This window comes from Cavia porcellus, unplaced genomic scaffold, assembly GCF_034190915.1.
Source record: "Cavia porcellus strain 051 isolate PalLab524CR breed Dunkin Hartley unplaced genomic scaffold, mCavPor4.1 scaffold_10, whole genome shotgun sequence".
Classification (NCBI taxonomy): Eukaryota; Metazoa; Chordata; class Mammalia; order Rodentia; family Caviidae; genus Cavia; species Cavia porcellus.
This window is the reverse complement of record NW_026947493.1, coordinates 57,195,001-57,200,927: the sequence shown is the minus strand read 5'-3', so window position 1 is coordinate 57,200,927 and position 5,927 is coordinate 57,195,001. Positions and strand designations below refer to the sequence as shown.

General features: G+C 35.0%; 1 pseudogene; it reads right to left on the bottom strand.

Annotated features, from left to right (window-relative positions):
* Window positions 1–1,233: 1,233 nt before the first annotated feature.
* LOC111754618 (guanylate kinase-like) overlaps window positions 1,234–5,927 on the bottom strand; it is a 109,762-nt pseudogene continuing 105,068 nt past the window's right edge.

Sequence of the window (5,927 nt, the reverse complement as noted above, 5' to 3'; positions counted from 1 at the left end):
TTGAATGCTTGAGGATAAGCAACAGGTGAGGGCAAAACCAACTTTTGGAAGGAGGTTCCCTTAACACATATCTCATGGGGTTCCACACATAGAACCCAGAAACACTCTGAGGTGGCTGTTCAAACAACACCAAATAATTGCAAGATATTTAAATGATCATACAAAGAAACAATGAAAAAAGAAAAGGGATTCCTAGGTAAGAATTTGTCTGTTTTAATCCTCATGAAGAACCTCTAACAAAGATGCTTTAAGAAAAAGGAAAGAATTTCAAGGTGAAGTCTGAGCTAACAGAAGGTATCATATTAGGCAGATAAAGACATTGATATATTATACATACTTTGCTATTTTAGAATAAAAAAGAATAATAGGATATCTGTACAACATTTTAAGGTTAACCATTAAAAAAGAGAATGAAGACGATTTCTAATCCAGCAAAAAGACTTTTATTAGTCTCTACAACTCCATGAAAAATGCAGTAAGTAAAAGTAGCAAGGAAAGGTTGTAAAATTATTTTAGAATAAGAAAGTCACTACATAATTCTTAAAAACATGTTTTATTTGAAATATCTTTAAAATCTAAATTTTTATGCATTTAATAACAAATCTCCAAGACCTATTAACCAAGGAGTAGCCTGTAATCTTAGTGAGACCTTTTAGCACATTTTATATTTTATCATTTATAAATAAAATGTATAAAAATGTTGATCATATAAATAAAATTTCACATGTTCTTTTCACCTGATGTATATATAATTATTCGTTAAAATTTTATGATGTATGATTATAAAATAAACATCTCAAAAATACTTAGAACATTTACAAAAAGTTTGGTACATATTTAATCCTGTAATATACCTCAACAAATACCACACCATCTTTATTACATAGGCACAAATAAGCCCAAATAATAATAATCAATATTATATTTGTCTAGTTAATTAAATTTAATCATATATGTTAAATAATAAATATTACATTATAAAATAATTTTTAAATCCTCACAGATGAAATTTTAAATATCATGTATCAAAAAGTCTACATCTTATTTTTGTTTAAGCCAAAACTACTTCATTTGGGAGTTAGCCTGCTCCAGCAGGAGAGGGAGAAAGACTATGCAGGAGGTGGGCAGGGCATCTCAGGTACTTAGAGCATGAGGAAGCTGCCTACGCCCACTAGGGGCAGAACCATCATGTGGCCTTGGGAGGCCCAGCTCTGTCCACCTTAAGAGAGGACCCTACAAGCCAGGCCCCACTAGGGCCATCAGGCTGGGGACATGGACGCTGGCCCTCAGGCCCGGCCCCTGCGCTTTCTTGCCTTCCTCACACAGTGCCTATGTCAGCTGCACATGGGCCTCATCCAAGTTGTGGCCGCTGATCACCAGGTGGAGCAGGCCAGGTCCCTCCTGCTGTCCATATCTGCCCAGGCAATGGCCAGTCAGGCTCTCCTCTGGGTCGGTGTTGCGCTGTCACAGCCGGGGCTCCAGCGCAGCCAGCAAGGGCAACTGCACACAGAGGTAGCTGGGGCGCACGCCCTGCAGGTCCACGTCCAGCACACAGATGTGATTCATGGCCTGCACCTCCTGCACGGCGGCCTTGCTAGGTTCCCCAGGAACTCAGCATTCTCAGTGAAGGCCCCAGCCGCAGTGTCACGCCTCATCATCTTCCTGGTCACCAAGTAGTAGTATCTGCATCTCTCCTAGCCAGGACCCATGAGTGTATGATTCACCTAAGCCAAAGATGCTGCCACCCTCCTGCAGAAGCCGCTTCAGCAGGGTGCTTTTGCCGGTCCTGCAGGGCCACTCAGAACCACAGGCCTGGGTCCTGCCGTGCTTCTCCAAGGGCCCGGAGGGCAGGCTCCACAGATCAAAGTCTACATCTTAAAGTCGCTAGATGTTTAACTTTAAGTAAAGTTGTTTTAAAAATTGGTGTTTTGGATTCCAAATAAGCATTATATAAAATAATAATTATCATTTATATTTTCATCGATTTTTTATAAAATGGAATTCTTATGAAAAGTGCTTAGAACTCAGTACATGAATTTTTCAAATTTTTACCATGATATTTCTGTAGCCTTCTATATACATTTAAAGTTAATATTATTATTGAATTATAAACTATGCATGAGTGTGTACCTGTGCCTCTCCACACTATTATAATTTTAATTGCATATATTTACATCATATCTTACATTAATTTATTTACCATAATGTTTTAATTACTATCTAGAAATTTTTAAGTGCATTTTGTGTATCATTTCGAATTGTTCAAATAATCAAAACTATATTGATTACCCTAGATTCCTTGCTTTTCCATTTGAGTTTTAAAGTTAACTTGCAATTTTTATTAACTTCTTGTGAGAAATGTAATTTTGACGTATTAATTGTATAGATCATTGAAGGTAATGTTACCTTCATGAAATTACTGTCTTTAGTCAATAAATACATCTTTCTGTATACTTCTGCCTTTTTAAATTTTTGTTTTATTTTAATAATACTATAATTAGAATTAGTTCAGATAAGAGATGAATGAACAATTAAATATGAAGTAATTCTGAAAATGTGGTGTTTCTTTTTTCAATATTATAAAAAGAATGGGGCTGGGGATTTAGCTCAGCGGCATAAGCACCTGCCTTGCAAGCAGGCGGTCGTGAGTTCGATCCCTGGTACCGAGAAAAATGAAAAAGACCAAAAAAAAAAAAAAAAAAAAAAAAAAAAAAAAAAAAAAATTATAAAAAGAAAAAAGCAATTTCAAAACAAGATAGTAGAGTAACAATAATTAATACATTGTATATTGTTATCTTCAGAGTAGTTAATCTGGATACATAAACATGATATATTGTCCAAACAATATTAGCACAATTCTTTTTAGTGTACTAAGAGAAACTAGCGATATATCTTTCTTAGCTATCATATATCTTCCTTCTTTCTCCTTCCCCCATCACAGTTTCTATCTCTCTGTTTCTCTGTCTCTCTCTGTTTCTCTCTCTCTCTCTCTCTCTCTCTCTCTCTCTCTCTCTCTCGGTTTCTCTCTCTCTCTCTCTCTCTCTCTCTCTCTCTCTCTCTCATAGTTTCTTCCCAATTCACAATACCTAATGTATATTTGGGGTCCTATTTAGTTATTAAGCTTGTAATGAGACTATACAATATTTACACACGTGGGTCTGATTTATTTCACTTATGATTGTAATCTCTAATTGAATCAATTTACCTATAAATATATAAAGTTTATTCTTTTGATGGCTGAGTAGTAACCTATTATATTTTAAAAACCACATCTTTTTATGCATTCATCAGTTGATGGGAATTTGGGTTGTTTCAAAGATTCAGATATTACAAATTGTACTGCCATTGAAAAATAGATGCACATATATCACTGTGGTGTTTTTAATTCTTCTGGTAAAATTTCAAGAAGAATAGGTGAGTCAAATGGGATCTCTAGCTATATGTGGGAGCTCCACATTGATTTCTTCCACCAACAGTGGAGAAGGGCTGTGTTTTGCCCACACACTCCAGTATTTGTTACAGGTTGATTTCTTGTTGTTAGTCATTCTTTCTGGGGTGAATTGCAGTCTCAGTGTTGTTTTAATTTGTATCTCTTGGATGAGCAATGATGTTAAGCATTTTTTAGTATATTTATTTGCAGTTTGTATTTCTTCTTCTGAGAAGTGTGTATTAATCTCAGATGCCCATTTTTAGATTGGGCCTTTGAATTTGGGAGCTTTTTTCTGAGGGACAACTGGCTATAATCTTTTTCCCATTACAGGGGTTTTCTTTTTTTATTTTGAAGACAATAAAATCAAATGAGACAAAACAAAATAAAGTCAGTCAAAACAAAAGGATAGACATAGTACATGACTTAAAAAAATACAATGTGATCAACAATGGTTATCATAATGCTTATTGTTATCTTCAAAAGAATTACCTATCAAACAAAACAGATTCAAATAAAATCACTCAAAACAAGACAGTCAAAGCAATACAAGGCTTCAAATCTAGTTAATAGAAAATAAAAATGATTACCAAAGTATATCCTGCTAATTTTGAAATAGCTGCCATGCCCTCAAGTCTAGTACAAGTAGACAAACTGGAACAGAATAAAATCAAACTAAACAGTTATGAAAACAATATGGGTTTCAAATCATGATACAAGACTAACAATGTCTTCTGCCTTCTCTATTTAGACAATTCTTCCCTTTCACTTTCAGAGGTGCATTGTATATATTGTATCCCACTAAATCCTCTAGTTTTTTAATCAGTCAGGCAACCTACTATTCACCTAAGTGATTCTGACACTTTTTACCCCTGAGCATGATCTCAAGTTGTATCCATTTACCTACAAGAGCCTCAAGGTTTTCTTTCTTTATAGCTGAGTCGTTTTCCACTGTATAAAAGTTTTGTGGCATTCTAAACAATCTGCAGCCGATGGGCAAACTACCCCCGCTTTTTTCTGTTTCCCTGTCACATAAGGCATTGTTTTCTCATCTTTTACTTTCAGTCTATAAACTCTCTTTCAGGTTAATTATATTTCTTATATAGAGCATATTGATGGTCTCTAAACCCTTATCCATTCTGCCTGTTTCTTTTTATTGGTATATTATGGCCATCCATATTAGTGATTATGGCCAACTGTCTCTGCCTCATCTCTGCCATGTTATTTTCTGTCATTGGTTGTCTACTTTTCCCCTTCATTCCACTGTCTGTCCAGTTCAGTGGGCCTCCTTTACCACTGTTCCTGAAACTGTAATCATTTTTCTCTCTCTCTTGAATGTCCATCAGTATTTTTTGCAGGGTTGGTTTGGTGGTCATCAATTCTTCCAGTTCCTCTTTGTCATGGAAGCATCTTGTTTCTCCATTAATTTTGAGAGATAGTTTTACAAGATACATCAATCTGAGTTGGAGGTCATTTTCTTTCAGGACTTGGAATACTTTACACTAAGCTCTTCTTGATTTGATGGTTTACTTTGGGAAGTCTGTTGTGACTCTGATGTATTCTTTTTATAGTTGATCTATTTCTTTTCTCTAACAGATTTTAGTATTCTTTTCTTGTGTTGAACTTCTGGGATCTTGATTTTTTTTTTTTTTTTTTTTTTTTTTTGCAGTACTGGGGATTGAACTCACGACCTTGCACTTACCAGGCAGGCACTTATGCCACTGATCTAAATCCCCACCCCAGGAGATCTTGATTATTATATGTTTGAGTGTAGATCTATTTTGGTTATAGCTAGCTGGAGTTCTGTAGGTCTCATTTATCTGAATGTCATTTCCTTTTCCTATGCTTGGAAATTTTTCTTTATTTCTGTAAATAGCCTTTGTATTTCATTTGCATTTTCCCCTGCTTATTCACTCACAGTTTTTATGTTTAAATTATAGATCTTATTGTTGTGTTCTAGCCTTTATATTGTTACTTCCTGGTTCCTTATTATTTTTTTTTTTTTTTGTCTTTTTCCTTTTTATCGGTACCAGGGATCTAACTCACGACTGCCTGCTTGCAAGGCAGGCGCTTATGCCGCTGAGCTAAATCCCCAGCCCCCTTATTATTTTTAAGAGATCTTTCCTTTCACGATCACAAACTTCAAACCTGTCATCAAGGTTTAATAGTCTATCTTTAGTCTCTTTCAAGCTTCCTGGTAGTATCTTTAAATCTATTTCATGTATTCTTTTTATATTTTTCATTGAAAGTTTCCCTTTTTTTTCCATGCTCCTCTATTCTTCCATCTGTGTCTTCTTAAAGCTGTTTAGCAAATCTTTTATTATGTTTCTCATATCTTGTAATAGTATTTCTTGTAATAATATTTTACTTGTAATAGTATTTCTTTTCTAAGTTCTTTTGTAGCTCATGAAGTTGTTTCTTTATTTCAGTTACTATAACTTCACAAACTGCAGGTGTGCAACTCCCAATCTCATTTGTGTTTACATCTCGTGGACCACAA